This window comes from Babylonia areolata, chromosome 14, assembly GCF_041734735.1.
Source record: "Babylonia areolata isolate BAREFJ2019XMU chromosome 14, ASM4173473v1, whole genome shotgun sequence".
In the NCBI taxonomy this organism is placed as follows: Eukaryota; Metazoa; Mollusca; class Gastropoda; order Neogastropoda; family Buccinidae; genus Babylonia; species Babylonia areolata.
Genome location: NC_134889.1, coordinates 2,965,067 through 2,982,676, shown reverse-complemented (window position 1 = coordinate 2,982,676; position 17,610 = coordinate 2,965,067).

The following is a 17,610-nucleotide window of genomic DNA, read 5'->3' as shown; positions in this document are numbered from 1 at the left end:
CAGGATTTGGGAATCTCCTTGTATAGTAACGACATGGACGTTGTAGACCAGAAGACAACGGGATCTGGTGGCTTGTCTGTGGTATAAATCTGTCCACATGGACCTTGGCTAAAAAGTGGCCAATGGAGGTGTTTAATGTCAGCGGTTCCATTTTGAGTTATAAAAATCCCCTGACCAGCTGGTGGCGTGATGGTCGCACAGCTCCGGAAAAACGCGTTCAAACACCTGGGTGTCTGTATGTAACCTGGAAGAAATGTGGATGCAGATACTTTAATCAAGAACAGACCATGGCCCTTCATGAAGAAGTGAAGCAGAACAATGAGTTGTCTACCCCAGCTCTTTCACGAAACACCTTGAAATGGAAACTTGATTGCTTCGTACAAATAAATCGACAGGTTTCTGACCATAATTTATGTTCGTGCTTTGATGCTGGATGTATGCTTAATGGTCAATGGATATTCTTATAATACTGTAACGATATAGGAGGAGGAATTTTGTTTAATGTCCCGTCACACATATCGGTGATTGAAGACATTTTGTTACAAGTATTTATGAATACATTTGAGTATTATCGGTTAGAAGGGGTGGGAGATGTGAATGAATGGAGGGTTGGGGGAAACTGGGCAAATTAGGTTGAAATGAGGGTGAAATTTGAAACAAAATATCTAAATACAATTACAGGAAATTACTTAAAGGACTTCTTAAAAGAGAAGTTGTTAAACTGACAAACGGAACAACTGAGCAGAAAGTCAAAAACATCAACGTTCTTAGTCGCTTGTGAAGACACACTTTCGTGTACATAAGGCTTCATCAAGCTACAAAAAAAAAAAAAAAAAAAAAAAATATATATATGCTTAAATTGTCAGGTTACTAAAGCATATGCACTTGACATTAGAACAGTACTTGGTCCGCAATGAATTTGATAATAGTCTGAGAGCTAAACTCAGAATTGGTCTGTGAATTGGACCAAAGTTTGAGAAAATCGACTGACGAGGTTTTAGACTTGAATTCAAGCACCTATAAAAGTCTCTTTCTAGTATATTGCTTATTTCCTTGTATGACAATGGCAATATACTTGTATACTATCTGTATGATTCTTTGCTCCCCGTTTTGCTGCCCTGTCTGCTTGGTCGTTATAAAGGAATCCAGTATGGGATGGTATCCATCAAAGATCAACATATGCACCCTTCACAAATAGGGAGTGCAATAAATACATAATTTTAAACAATAAATCTTCTCTTTGATTATTCTCAAAAAGGAGCAAACTTTTTAAAACAGATTGGGAATCAACACAAAATAGGACGTTTCTTACTATCATTGGTATATCAACAAGATGATTTAAAGCCATAAGGATGGCCACCAATTCAGCTGTAAAAATTGAATGTACCTTACCTAAATAGTATGATTTTTCTGTTTTTAGGCCAGGAATGACAAAAGCAGATCCTGCACTGCTATCATCCAGGACCGAGCCATCAGTGTAAACTTTTAAAATTTTCTTCTAATTCAATTCTGACAAATGCTGCTATTATATGTGGAGATTCTCCTTTTGTTGTGTCAGAAGTACAAATGTTGATGTTTGCTTTTGTTAACTCGCAGGGAGGGACAGGTAGCACCAGAACACGAGGTGCCATATCAAGTAAATCAGTGTCTGAAGAATTCAAAATATCTGACAGACATGTGCAAATGGTTTGTAGATTTGAATTATTTTGTGCATTTAAAAACAAAATCAATATCAGACCTAATATTTGATTCCTCAAAATCGTCTGTAACGATATATACAGAGCTCTTAAATCATTTAATTTATGATAATACAAAATGTACCCCATCTTCTTTGAAATCGCTACACAGTGGGCAAAATAATGTCCTCTTCAGTGTGGTGTATGTGACAATAATAATGCGCAGCAACTCAGCAGACTCCAAGTCTGAATCTTGTAATAACTTTTAGGTGCAAGAGTAAGCCTGGAATGATGCAAAATGTAATGTATAATCACATAAAATCTGTCACTATTCTTGATATGAAATCTAGTCTTTCTCTATAGGCACACATATGTGGGCAGTATCATCAATGCCCTAACTGTTCTAAACAAAATCAACATGAAATATGTACAGTCTATTGCAAACACCAAGAACCTTTTTATCACACACATCCAAATCAAGGAACATAGTGTATGCTTTCCGCCGATTCGTCCGTTCCATTTAAAATCAGTGAATATTGAACAGCTTTTAAGGCTGAAATAATTTGTATTGGGTACCTATTGATATTATATTATATTAAGTTATATCATACAGTGTTATACTATATTATGTTAAAAAGAAAGACTTGCTGAAATGGGGGAAAACATATGACTCAACGTGCCCACTCTGCCACGGCAAACAAACAGTGGAACATGTCTTCAGCTCATGCAAAGCGGCGTTGAGCCAAGGACGGTATACATGGAGGCACAACCAAGTGCTGAAAGAAATTGCACACGTGGTGAGCACTGTCCAAGGAGCACCAGCCCCACCAGAAGTTCCAATACAGTTCTGCTCTGCAGAAGGCAATAATGTCTGGCCAGGAAAAGCATCCAAAATTTCCAAAGCATAGAAACGTGGGCTGCTTGATGGTGCCGAAGATTGGGAATGCATGGTTGACCTACCAGAGGGGAAGAAACACCCGGAAATCATCAGCAAGAGCAGCATGAGACCTGACAGAGTACTCCACTCCAAGGCAACGAAACAAGCAATTCTGATTGAGCTCACCGTGCCATACGAAAGCAGAATGGAGGAAGCCCACATCTACAAGACCAAGAAGTATGCTAGTCTAGCCAGCAGCCTGAGAGAATCTGGCTTCCAAGCCAAAGTCTTCGCCATAGAGATTGGTGCAAGAGGGTTTGTGAGTGCATCTGCCTACAACCTCATGAAACAGCTGACCATTTTTGGTAGAGAGAGCAAGAGAACATGGGTTCTCAAGGCAATGGCAGAAGCAGCAGAAAAGAGTTCTAGTTGGATTTGGTCGAGCAGGAATGAAAGTAAACTTCATAAGGATTAAATTTTCCCTTCTCAAACTAGGCGTACGATAGCTCAGTGGTTAAAACATCTGCCAGAAAAGGTGACAGTCATGAAGTGGCGACCACCCTGGAGGCGCGGGTTCGAACCTGCTGAGGAAAAGGGGAAAAAAGAAGAAAAAAAGGCAGCAATACAAGGGCATCCAGAAGTCATGACTGGGTGTGGCCCAGCCCTCTTAGAGTGTAAGGAGTTAAGGGCTGAAACACTTGACTGAGGGGGGTTCTTCTCTGAAGACCTTCTACTGTCCAGCTCTCCCAAGAGTTTCTTATCACTTATATTAAAAAGAGAGAGACTCAAACACAGATGATTTGTGTCATACCTGTTGGCTCTGTTGCTTGGAAAACCTTGTCGAATACTGCCTTTGAACAAAAGTGAATGGTATAGAGGGAGACAACTCTAAGAGTCAACAACAGACCAGTTATTTTCACCCGTAGCAGCCGAAACTTAGCACGTCCCCACTAAAATGATCACATATGAAGACTTGATGTTCATGTTGTGTTCTGCTGGGGCTGAAACTGTCTTACAGTAGATTGCAGCTTTGTCGTGTTTCAGCACGATGATTATTGCAACATGATTGGAACTAAATGTCAAACTGCTTTATGTCTACGTGAGAACAACTGTTTTCCAAAGCTTGATAGTTTGTGCGTGGAAAACTGGCTTTACTCTGCTTGCATGTTTACAAAGTCAAAACTTACTCCAGTTGAGAAATACATCCCTAACTATGTATACCCAGTTCAAATAGCAAAACAACACTGTGATAAAACCATCATTGCCAGAACCAAAATTCCCACCGTGTATGAGCAGTAGAGTGAAACAGATACTATTGGAAAGAGAAATGATAAAGAAAAAGAAGAAACTAGTAATGGAGAATAACTTGAACAATAAAAAAAGTCGTTATAAGTTAGTTTATAAATGTATATAGCCTCATATTGTTAGAATGCACAATTCAAGTTTTTACTAAACCTCTAAAGAAAGATAACTTATTTGGAATAGAATAGAGTCACTCCCATTTAGCTTTTCTGAAGACAGTTCACTGTTCAAGCACGTTGGGTAACGCTGCTGGTCAGGCACATGGGGCTCAATAGTATGGAGGGGAAGAAGGGAGGCCGGCCGCGCGCCAGCAGGCCGCCATCTTGCTGGAGACTACTGCCTGCCGCGAACGCCTCTCCCGCTCTCTCTGAGTCTTTCTAATTAAGCTGGCAAATCTGTTGTGGCTGAAAATTACCTTGGTTTTAATGTGTACTAACAACTGGACAAGAGATTCAAGATTCAAGATGGTTTATTCAATTAAGGCCATAGCCCGATATAAAGAAAGGATAATAACAGTTTTACATGTGTCATTGCAATTGGTAATATAAACAACGCAACGTCTTTCACAACAAACTATCAGTGAATGTAAGAAATAAGTGTCTCTCTTAACTGCAGTGCTTTATAAAGATATATAGCAAAAATAATTCAACTGGACAAGAGAGAGAGGGAGAGAGAAATTGGTTACTCAGCTGTAAAATGTTAACTGCGACAAAAACTTACAGGAGGGAGGGGAGCAAACGAGATAATGGTAATGATACACACACACACACACACACACACACACACACACACACACACACACACACACACACACACACGCACACACACACACACACACGCGCGCGCGCGCGCGCGCGCGCGCGCGCGCGCACTGTTTTCGGCTCTTGTTTTCTTCCGTGTTTTGTTGTTGCTTTTGTTTGTTGTTTTTCGTGGGACCTCCAACCTCCTAGCTAATTTTCCCCACTTTTTACCCCTTATATTGTTGTTGCTGTCACACACACACACACTGACGATGTATTTTGGTGTCTATTGTGGGGCCTCCAATTTCCTGTTTTTACCGCTGTTTTTCCCCTCTACTCTGTTTTCTTCTTCTTTTTTTGTTTTCTTTTTCTTTACTTTTTTTTTTGTTGAAGTCTTCAGTTCTTTCCTTTTCTTTCCTTTTACACCCATTCCTGCACAATTCTTTGTCTGCTTGTCTTTCTATTGATGGCAACATTTGTCGACTTAAGTGTACGGTTTGCTACATGAACTTTGTCTAAGACAACAAAGTTTCTGTAAAAAAAAAAGAAGTATTTCTGATCTTATTGTTTATTCATCTCTCTCTCTCTCTCTCTCTCTCTCTCTCTCTCTCTCTCTCTGTGTGTGTGTGTGTGTGTGTGTGTGTGTGTGTGTGTGTGTCTTTAAAAAGATTATTCATTTATTCACTTATTTATTTATTTCATTTTATTTCATCCTTATTCATCTTTATCATTATTTTTCTATTTTTATTTCTATTATTATCATTTTATTATTATTATTATTAATTTTGTTTAGATATTAATTTACTTATCTTTTTTTTCTTTTCTTTTTTCTCAAGGCCTAACTAAGTGCGTTGGGTTACGTTGCTGGTCAGACATCTGCTTAGCAGATGTGGTGTAGCGTATATGGAGTTGTCCGAACGCAGTGACGCCTCCTTGAGTTACTAATACTGATACTAAGACAATTATTTGTTGCTTTAATCATTATTATTATTATAGTCATTATCATCACCATCATCATCGTCATTATTTTTTTTATTATTATTATATCATCATCATCATCATCAGTAGTAGTAGTAGTAGTAGCAGTATCATCATGATCTTTATTATTATTGTTGTTGTTGTTGTTATCAATAGTTGTTATTATCATTATCAACATCATTAATATTTTAAATGTATTATTATTATTATCATTCGTCGTTATCATTATTATTATTATGGTCAAGACTAAGAGATAGAGAGAGAGAGAGATTCAAAAACTTTATTACTCAAGCATAAAGATTTTAGGCATTGCCTAGTCTTCCAACCTGTCCTCGTGACAACAAAAACAATAACGATAAGACACAACAATAATAATACTGGTAAATACTACTACTACTACTACTACTACTGACCACTACTGACCACTACTACTACCACCATCACCCCTACTACTAATGATAATAATGATAATCAACATACCATCATCATCATTATAAGAAAAAAAAGAATAAAGGGAACACAGTCACACACTCACACCCACCAACCTACCCACACGCATATGCACACACTCATCCCCAAACACACACACCCTTATACACATGCATATATGCACATATACCCACACGCATATGCCCACACTCATCCCCAAACACACACATATACATATGCATATAACATCCAATCAATGGCGTGCATGTAGTACATAAAAATCACAAAGGTAGAAAATAGGATGAAACACTTCAGTGTATGTAAAGGAATAGACAACGCATACATTTCACAAAAAGGCATAATGTTTGTAGGCTGGCTATATTAGTTTTGGGGGCATATTGTTTGTGGAGCAGTTTTCGTACCCTTGACTTGAAGGACGATAATGAATCGCGCGTCTTGATGAACGTAGGAAGAGAGTTCCAAACAGATGGTCCAAAACATACAAAGCTAGATTTGTATAAGTCAATGCGTACACGAGGCAGAATATAATTATCTGAATCATAACGCTCTGTTGCCCTTTGAAAATTTTTTATTGAGATACAGTGGTGATATGTGGTTTTGTGCTTTGAACATGAGGACCATTCTATTGTATTCAAATTGCTTGTACAGATGTAATATTTCCAGTTTTATGAAAATTTCTCATCGGTTGATAGTGAGTGGTCGGGTAGAATAAGCTTAGCTGCTCGTCTATGTAATAAGTTAATAGTTTTGAGCTGGTTGTTACTGGCATTGCTCCAGACTGTAGATGCATAATTGATATGAGAAAGACAGTGTGCCTCGAAGAATAATTTTCTGGTTGGAACATCGGCATAATATCTAAGTTTATTGAGTAAGAACAGATTGCGAGCTAACTGTTCGCAGACATTGTCAATATGAGCTTGCCAGTTTAGTTCTTTATCAATTATTACCCCAAGAACGTGGTGCTCACAAACTTGTTCAACTGAGTTCATGTTTTCCTCAAGTTTTAAAGTGAGAGGCTTACGTTGGTGTTTCTGTCTGGATGTCAGTGCCATACTTTTTGTCTTATGTGGGTTAAGTTCCATGTGATTCTGGTAACACCAGTCTGAGATGTCATTTACTCCCTGTTGTAGCGATGGTTGTACAAGATCGATGTTAGCGCCACTAAAATGAAGAGAACTGTCATCAGCGAGCAGTCACAGATGTCGTAGTAAGGTGATATGTGCATCGGCAAGTCGTTTATATAGATGCAAAAGAGTAGAGGTCAAGAATATAGCCTTGCGGTACACCACGATCTACATGACCTTCAGAAGAATAGGTGCCATTTAAGTAAACACGCTGTGTTCTGTTTTCCAGCTAAGACCGGAAGAATGAGACAGCTGCCTGGTTTTGAGTATACTCATTCAATTTGTTTATCAGTATTTCATGATCCACCAGATCAAAAGCCTTCTTTAAATCGAGGAAAACTGTTCCAGTGACCTTGTTATGATTGATTGCAGATAACCACATGTCACAAAGTCGGGTTAAGGCTGTGTGACAAGAGTGATAACGGCGAAAGCGGGACTGTCAGTGATGAAAGAGGTTGCATTGCTCCATATGTTTCAAAAGGGCAAAAGAGGTCGTTTTGGGGAGAAGAAGTTTTGGGAAACATGTAACACGTCCCTCTTACTGGGTTCCGTAACGCTGGAATACAGCGCCAGTCTCGGGGCCCCCTTCAATGTGGTGAAGGTGTTGTGATGGTCAGTGTACAATACCTTCATGTCGCTGCAGGCCTCTTTCAGACTGTTGTTGCTGGGACCTATGACGGCATTCAGTGGGTGTCGTCCTTTGGCGGGGATGATGGACGACGCCTGTATTGCCGCCCTGGGGAATACCCGGTGACACTGGGCAATGAGGGTCACCCACTGCTGCTTGGTCACACCTTTGTCCTCTGTTGCTGTTTGGGGCTCGTAGCAGTCGTTGACACCCACGTGAAAGACTGATTTCTTCACGGTGTGTGACGGGGTTTGCCGAGCAAGCCACTCCGTGAGCCTGGAGACCGTCATGTCTTTGGTAGACACTGTCTGGTGTTTGTCAGTGGGAGTGGGAGGGGTGCAATGTGCATGGTCAACACGACTGGCTGTGGGATGCCCAAGAAGTACTACTGTCGTGCCCTTTGCAACAGTAGTCATCTGGAGAGCGGAGGCGGTGGGGAGAGGTGACTTAAGGGAGGGGGCTGGTACACTGCTGGACGAAGTGTTGATTGATCTATCACTTTCACTGTCTGCTGCCATGGATGAAGGTGTGTCCGGCAGGAGGGGCTCCGTGGACTGGGGTGGGCGTTGTTTTGGGGATTTGGAATGAGAGCTTTTTCACTTGGGTTTCGTTGTTTTGGAGGTGAGGGTGTCTGATGATGCATTTGCGTCCTCAGGGCATCTAGTTCAATTTTGAAGGACTATCTTGCCTGATATAGAGCTGACCTCAGGGCGGAGATTTCTGCCTCCAGGGATTGTTGTTGTCTGAGGGAATCCTCCCTGGGGATGAAGTCGCCCTGACGTGACAGCAGCTGCAGGTTGTAGACATAGCAGCACTGTTATTGTTAGTGTCTGCTGCAGTCTGTTGGTCATCACTTACTATGTCTATGTCAGTGTTGTCTACTGTAGTCTGTTGGTCATCACTTACTATGTCTATGTCAGTGTTGTCTGCTGTAGTCTGTTGGTCATCACTTACTATGTCTATGTCAGTGTTGTCTGCTGCAGTCTGTTGGTCATCACTTACTATGTCTATGTCAGTGTTGTCTGCTGCAGTCTGTTGGTCATCACTTACTATGTCTATGTCACAGTTGTCTGCTGTAGTCTGTTGGTCATCACTTACTATGTCTATGTCAGTGTTGTCTGCTGCAGTCTGTTGGTCATCACTTACTATGTCTATGTCACAGTTGTCTGCTGTAGTCTGTTGGTCATCACTTACTATGTCTATCTCAGTGTTGTCTGCTGCAGTCTGTTGGTCATCACTTACTATGTCTATGTCAGTGTTGTCTGCTGCAGTCTGTTGGTCATCACTTACTATGTCTATGTCAGTGTTGTCTACTGCAGTCTGTTGGTCATCACTTACTATGTCTATGTCAGTGTTGTCTACTGTAGTGTTTTCCGGAATTAAGGGGAGGGGCGTGTTGATTTGGTTTCCTGTCTGTGCGTCCCGCTGAGTCTGCTGTGGTGTAGCTCTGTTGGGTGCTGTGGTGTAGCTCTGTCGGAAGATGTGGTGTAGCTCTGTCGGGAGATGTGGTGTAGCTCTGTTGGTGTAGCTCTGTCGGGAGATGTGGTGTAGCTCTGTCGGGAGATGTGGTGTAGCACTGTCGGGAGATGTGGTGTAGCTCTGTCGGGTGCTGTGGTGTAGCTCTGTCGGTCGGGAGATGTGGTGTAGCTCTGTCGGTCGGGAGATGTGGTGTAGCTCTGTCGGGAGATGTGGTGTAGCTCTGTCGGGTGCTGTGGTGTAGCTCTGTCGGGAGATGTGGCGAGAAGTGTGTTGTCTTGGTGGTCTGTCTGCAAGTCTTCCCGAGTCTGCTGCTGTGTAGCTCTGCGTGTCAGGGGCCGGCGGGGTCGTGTACTGGGCAGGTCAGCGGCTAACGTATGGACGGTGGCACGCAGCCTGTGGAATTACTCGTCTACCAGGCACCGCACGCGTGGCCCTGCAGCAGATTCTTGTTGGTTGTGTAGTGTATGTCAACCTTCAATAACTTTTTTCTGTGGTTTATTTTTCAAACAAATGTCCAACGTTGATTGAAATAAATCTAAGGAAAGGGTACTATAGTCAATAGGCAAGGGTTCAGCATATTTTTGCCGATTGTTGGCGATGTCGGTCCACGTGCACGACACTTCTTTGGGAGCATACATCCCAACATAACGTTGAAACAGTGAAAAGCGCCAGTGGGGCATATATTCGGTTACAGTATCAATTGTTTTCTGTATAGGGTGCAATGTGTATGTTATGCGTTCAAGGAACTGATCCCTGAATCGCGTCACTCGATCCATGCTGGCCACAGAACCTTGCTGTGGCAGTCTGCTGTGTTGAAACTAGGTCATGATGGCGGGGCACTCAGCACGAACCGGTGAAAGACTAACACACACAATCTGAGAACATCCATGAGCACATGGCTGATCACATAACATAACATCGACGATGAATTAGAAAAGTCCGGTATGAAACTACACACCACTTTTTTTTTTCTTTTTTTTTTTTACAATACACGATGAATCATGTAGAATCTAGCGATCATCGAGAGCACAACCTGACAACCTCCCTCGCCACAGAGAGAGAGAGAGAGAGAGAGAGCCATCAATACATCAGATTTAGATCGTGTGAAATTCATCTTTTTATCCCCATCACAAGGTATTACAAGTTTTGTACTGTTCAATACCTTGTGATGGGGATAAAAAGACGAATTACACACGATCTAAATCTGATGAATTGATGTCCACAGACAGACAGTCAGAGAGATAGATAGATAGAGAGAGAGAGAGACATAGAGAGAGAGTGAGACAGAGAGACAGAGACTGAGACTGTGACAGAGATAGAGACAGAGAGATGTCAAAATAACAGATCGTTTGCTTCTTTTTTCTTTTCTTTTCTTTTTCTTTTTTTTTTTTTAACAAATAATACTCTTTCCCATACCTATTGTCGCAGTTTATTGCCAAACAACGATTAAATATTTTGCTGAAAATGTCTACACTCTACTACTGTCCAGCAGTGAAATGTACGCTGCCGCGACTGCCACTCCTTCCATTCAGCTCAGTGGTCAGGCATCTGCTTAGCAGATGTGGTGTAGAGTATGTGGATTTGTCCGAAAGCAGTGACGCCTCCTTGAGTAACTGAACTGAACTGAACTGTGAGCGAGATGATGTTTTCAAGTTGCCCAATTTGGAAAGTAAACTGCTCAGACCACCGTGCTTTGTGTTTGGACGAACGAACTCACACCCGGCAAACACATCCTCGCACAGCACCCTGCCGTTTCATGTGTGCAGCTGTCATTTCCAGATCAAAGTAAAGAACTGTTGTTTTGTAGCAGCCAGCCACGTTTCAGCCAGGAACACTGACAAACAACTTATCGACCAGAACCACCGTTTACCCCAGTTTTTCCCCAGTGTATTTCTGTCTTTGTACCTGGTGTACTGCATGGTCGTAAATCATTTTGATAATTTATTTGTTGAGAATGAGATAGCGATATTACAACATGAACCATCCTTAGTGGGTATATATTGTTTAATGATTTATTGCTATTGTTTCTATATTTGCCTTTTTTTCGTCATCACACACACACACACACACACACACACACACACACACACACACACACACTAACTAACTAACTAACTAACTAACTAACTATTTACTGCTGTCTCACAATAAGATTGTAAGGCGTTGTCTAATCATTGTCTGAAAGGTGCACACTTTATAGGAGGGGTTTGGGGGGTAGCCTCATTGGAAATTTGTGTCCAACAAAGTCAAAAACTATTGCAATTCTCTTTTAGTTCAAGGCAATTCTAATTTCAAATACCTAAAAAAATAAATAAATAAATAAAAAGAAAGAAAGAAAGAGAGAGAGAGAGAGGACAAAGAAACAAATCAAAGTGCTGACTGGTAAAGACAGTGTGATTCTCTGTGGAGAAAAAAACAGAAAATTGATCAGTAACGTGCACTGGCGTAGAAACTATTAAACAGTACAAAACTTGTAATACCTTGTGATGGAGATAAAAAGATGAATTTCACACGATCTAAATCTGATGGACTGATGGCTTCAAAGCGGAATTGCATAAGAATGGAAAAATACGAAGAGTATGGCATAAGGGTACGCAATTTTAACAAAAGATTGTTTGTCCAAGTATACAAAGTTATTCGATATTCAGTGCACTGTCCGTCTGTCCAACTGTTAGGGTGATTTACATAGCACGGTATCAGAGCATATTCTTTTGTTATCGAAATAAGTGGATACCAATGGTTTCCTCTTTCGTATGGCCCGATTTCAAACCTAACAATACGAAAATAAATTATTCGTAATTTAATCACACTTCCCAGAGGTACTTTAAGCTGGAGATAGCACACGTATTTCTGCTCTCCATATATTGATATTGTGGTGTTGGCTTCTATTAAGGGTGGCGTTGTGTTACATCGTTTGAGATCTGGAAAAGGAGAATTGTCCGAGGTTGAATCATCACTGTGCAAGGTTGAATCATTACTGTTGTTGTTATGTGGCTGTTCCGTGTTCTCGCCTGTCGACACATTCCACGTCATCATAATCACTGTGACAAGAAAACTATGATGTAACAAAGCCAACGACATGCTTCTGGTCAGAAACATTGCAGTTAATTGTGATGCAACATTCGAAAATGTTGGATCTGTCTGTTTTTATCAATTGACAATGTATGTGAGTATGTATATATATATATATATATATAGATATATATATATATATGTGTGTGTGTGCATGCGTGCGTGCCTCTGTGTGTGTGTGTGTGTGTATGTGTGTGTGTGTGTGTGTGTATGTGTGTGTGTGTGTTTGTGAGTCTGTGTGTGTGTGTGTGTGTGTGTGTGTGCCAGTGTTTGTGTGTGTGTGTGTGTGTTAGTGTATGTGTATGTTATTGCGTGTGTGAGTGCATGCTCTGTGTGTGCGTGCGTGCGTGCGTGCGCGTGTGCGTGTGTGTATGTGTGTGTGTGTGTGTGTTCGATGGTGTGCTTGTGTGTTCAATGGGTTGCGTGTATGTCTGTGTGTGTGCACATGTGTACATTAAAGCATTCGTGCGTGGAAGCGCGCGAATGCTTCTGTGTGTGTGCCGTGTCTGTATGTGTGTTTCTTTCTCTGTCTGTGTGTGTGTGTGTGTGTGTGTGTGTGTGTGTGTGTGTGTGTCTCAGTGGATTAAAAACGCATAACTGGTATATGATTATTCCGAAAGTTCCGAACTGCGTGAACAAACGAGCAAGAACACCTGCGATCAGGGACATAGATACGCACATAAACACAGGTACATATGCGCACATACCAGTACAAACACACTGACACATTAATATATACACATACACACACTGACGAATACACCGTCAAACACACACACACACACACACACACACACACACGCACGCACACACACACACACACACACACACACACACACACACACACACACACACACACACACACACACACTTCTTTTAATTGGAAGACAAGAGGAGAACTCGTAACAGAAAGTCGTCATATAATCAGTTCATGTTTTGGCCATCCGTGGTACTAAGATTAACTTTTGTTGGATCCCTTCTCACGAAGGGATTGTGGGAAACGAGCGAGCAGATCGCTGTGCGAAAAAAGGCGCAATGAACATCTACAATGCCATGGAAATTCGTATTCCATATTCATTACAAGAAGGTTATTATCCACTGGAGAAAACTTTGCTGGAACCATGTCAATAAGCTAAAACAGGAGTCTGACCCTAACAGAAAATACTGACGATAACTCGTGCAAAATTGATCGCATGTTTTCTTTTAAAACAAAAGGACATCACAGTAACAGAAGGCTCACCAGTCTGGTATACAGACTACGACTAGATGCCAAAAAACAAAGTATACTTCTAATGTGATCTGCATTTGCGGCAATAAAATTACTCCCGTACATATCATCTATGAATGTGAACAGTTAAAACCATATTTACCTATGTCATTTTCAAAATCTGCAGTTCCATCTGCTTCCATTATGATGATCAACATGTGTTTGAAATAGTGCAGAGTTTAATTTGGAGCCCAACTGGCTCTTTGTTGACTAGTTATTTTGTTTTATTCATATCCTTTTTTTAAATTATTTTCTTTTTAAAGCTAATTGAGGAGTGAGGAACAGGGAAAGTTGTGATGATTTAAGGCATGGGTGGGGTGGGGGAGATGATAGATTTTCGTCTAAAATCACAAATGTGGATAGACGTTAAGCAAAAGAACGAACGAACACACACACACACACACACACACACACACCTACTCCTTTTTGCGCTCGTTATGGGCTTTCTAATATTTTGGTGAAATTATTGCACTCATGAGCATTCCAAGGAGTAGGTAGTCCTAATTGCCAACGGCGTGTAATTGTGAACTCTTCGTGTACCGCCCCACTTCCAAGCGTTCTCACCACACACATTTCGAAGGTTAACGTCTGCTTCGACCTCATTCTAATACCTTAATGAATATCCATTTCCAAGAACCAGTCAAACAGCAGCTATTTCCGGCTACTGTATTTTCCGCGCTCTTTCTTCTCTTCGCACACCACTGCCGACCAAATTCTCAAAGTTAACGTGCTTTCAAAATCCTAAAATTTAGGGAAGCAAGTAGCAGGACGTGAACCTGACAGAGTTTAAAATAGCTGATTTGATTGGATATGTTGAATGAATTGATGCAACCACTCTCTTAACTCTCTCCATATGAACGGCGAAAGAGACGACAATTACAGCGTTTCACCCCAATTACCATCATCAAAATATTGCAAGCGGAAGGATCTTATACTGAAGACGTGAATGTTGACAAAGAATACCATAATTCTGACGACGGAAGCTAAAGGTTGGGTCATTCAGACACCCACTGGACATCCGAGGGGTCTGTGTAGAGGAGAAGAGAGGACTGGCCGTACTGAGTGAGTTAAGCTCAGACAAGTTGTTGCAAAAACAATCACTAACAAAAATAACTTTTTTCCCAAGAACTATTCCAGCGTGGAATGCGCTGCTAGGGTCAGTTGCTGAGGCCCCCTCCTTGGTATCCTTCAAGAGGGAGCTTAGCGCCCTAACCTCCTGGACCTAACCCTGTGAGTAGACACCACGTAAATGACGGGCTGGAGCTGTGCCGGTCGGGACCACGGAGAGCGCTACCAGCCGGAGAGGGCCATAGATACTGTGAAATAAAGGTTTGTGCTCTCTCTCTCTCTCTCTCTCTCTCTCTATATATATATATATATATATGAAGTTTGTCAACCCTTGAGTTTTTACCAGCTGAATGATAATCATTGATGATAACCAAAACATCCCCCACGGCTTTTTATCAGCTTGTCTGATTCTGTTGAGATTTGCCAGCAAGCTGATTCATATTGTAACAAGGTTCTTGCTGTTGTTTTGTTTATCCAGACTGCACCCCCTCCGACCCCACCACCCGACCCCCGACCGCACCCAGACCCTGCCCCCCACCACCCACCCCCTTCCCATGTGCTTGTGTAATGGCCTGAGGCCGTTGTGCAATTAACCATCTCTCTCTCTCTCTCTTTAAGCACTGTGCACACAAAAATCACTTGAGATTTGCCAGCAAGCTGATTCATAGTGTAACAAGGTTCTTGCCTAAGGCTCTTGTACAATTAACCGTCTCTCTCTCTCTCTCTCTCTCTCTCTCTCTATATATATATATATATATGTGTGTGTGTGTGTGTGTGTGTGTGTGTGTAACCAAGCGCTCTGCTTGCTTCAAAAACTTTCACACACAAGCTACATCAGACGACATTTTCGCAACTAACAGCTGGCCTTCAAGGGCTGGCACAGAATGTGTGACGCCATTCCCGGTTTGAACGCAAAGCCGCTTACGTCATTTTGTCCTCCTTGCCAGACAACCCCCTCACTGCTCGACCAGTGTCCAGTACGCTATTGGCTGAGCTTTAATCTGTGTTTCTGCTCCACTGTATTTAATTAATATCTCTTTTGTCGGATCAGTAAACTACAAGTATTATATACTGGCAGAATCGTGGCGATTCGATCTTTAATTTATGGTTGCCTACATTAAACTGATTTAACGCAGTTTGTAATTTTCAGCGACAAGCTCGTTAAAACTGACCCTGTTCAGGTGATTTAAATTAAGGTTATAAATTCACCATAAATAATCAACACTTCATTTTATACACATTAGAAAGTAGGCGTTCAGCTTTTTCTTTTGCAACTTATCCGACGTAAATCGGTACAGGAATCATTTAGAAATCTATCACTGAACACCTTGTAAGAAACACAGTTGTTGTCGGATTTGTCCTGATTTGAGCCGATCTGCTTTGCAGCACACGTGATTGTCTTTGTAGTCCGTATAATTTGCATAAATTGGCACAGTGAGTGATGAGTGGTCACTTCATACCTGGTCAGTCATCTGACCAGAGGCGCTCTCTCTCTCTCTTGCTGCGTCACAAGCAGTGTGTGAGTGTGTGTCGTTTGTGTTCCCACAATGGCTGACATCTCACTACGTATCCCTGTAAGTACTAGTGTGTAGACTGTGTTGATTTGTAAATTGTATTGTTCGACACAGTACTTGTGTTCATGAGTATGTTCAGTTATTGCTTTGTTCAGTTATTGCTTTGTTCAGTTATTGCTTTGACATGTTAGTTACAGCTCGGCTATGATTGATCTATATAATTGTCATGTCGTCATATGCCTTGAGCAATGTTCCATTTGATTTATCTTAACGTCACAGTCAATGACGTCTCTGGACACTGATAGTTTGTTCCAGAATGTTCTAGTGAGTGCATATGACGTGTTCTGTCTCATAGTTATGTTCCTCTAGAGGGGGACATTTAAATGTTGAGTACAAGCTTAGCTTAGTTGATATTGGCTTTGATGCAACAGATAGCCATGATGGTTCTTCACTTACTTTCTGGTCTATCAGTTTGCCAGTATAATATCAAACCACTGATTCTATTATCTTGTTTATTATTCAAGTATTATTTTACATGCTGATATCAGTTGTACTGCTACAGTGTGCTCAGTACTCTAAGATGTGTGTAGTATTCTGTTGTAGTGATATCAGCTACTGGTTAAAACCACCTGATATGTATCAGTCTGTTAACTGTAATTTAGTTATCATGCTCTCTCCTATACGGCTTACTCCAGTATAGTGCAATATGATAAGCATCATTTAGTTAGTTCTTTTGTACTGTCTGTCCCCTTATAGAACCGCTCGTTCACCCCATGGCTACAAAAGTGGCGTCGCCGACAGGATATAGATCCATCACAAAATAGATCCAAATTATTTCCTTTTAATGTTTGAATTCTTTTATCAAAATTAAAACCATCCCTAAACTACAGCCCTTTACCACCAAGTGTACTTTGTTACAACTTGGCGCTGTGAGCAAGGATGTGCTAATTCTTTGAATATCTCATAATAAATCACAGCTCCTAGCCAAGCTAATCTCTATCACATAGCTGGCGCTGTGAGCTAGGATCATACAGGGACAAGAGGTTGTACTAACAGTCACATAGGGATAGTCTAACATAGGAGAAGGGAGAAGACAGTGCAGCTGGTACACAAGTCCACGAAAAGAAATGTCGCCCCATCAAGATGGCTTCAACCGACTTCATGCCCAAACTCCCAACGCTATCCGGTGAGGAAAGCAGCAGTGAGGTCGACGACTTCATCAGTGAGGCCAGACTGATTCTCCAGTTACAGTCCCTGGATGATGCGACAGCCTCTCTCTGGCTGATCTCAGCTCTTGCGGGCCGATGTCGCCAGCAGATTGTCAGGCTGCCAGCGACCAAAGTGGACACCCCAGCCAAGATCCTTCGCATCATTGAAGAGAACTTGGGAGATCAGTGAGATGCCTTGCCACTGCCTTCTTCAACAGACAGCAGCA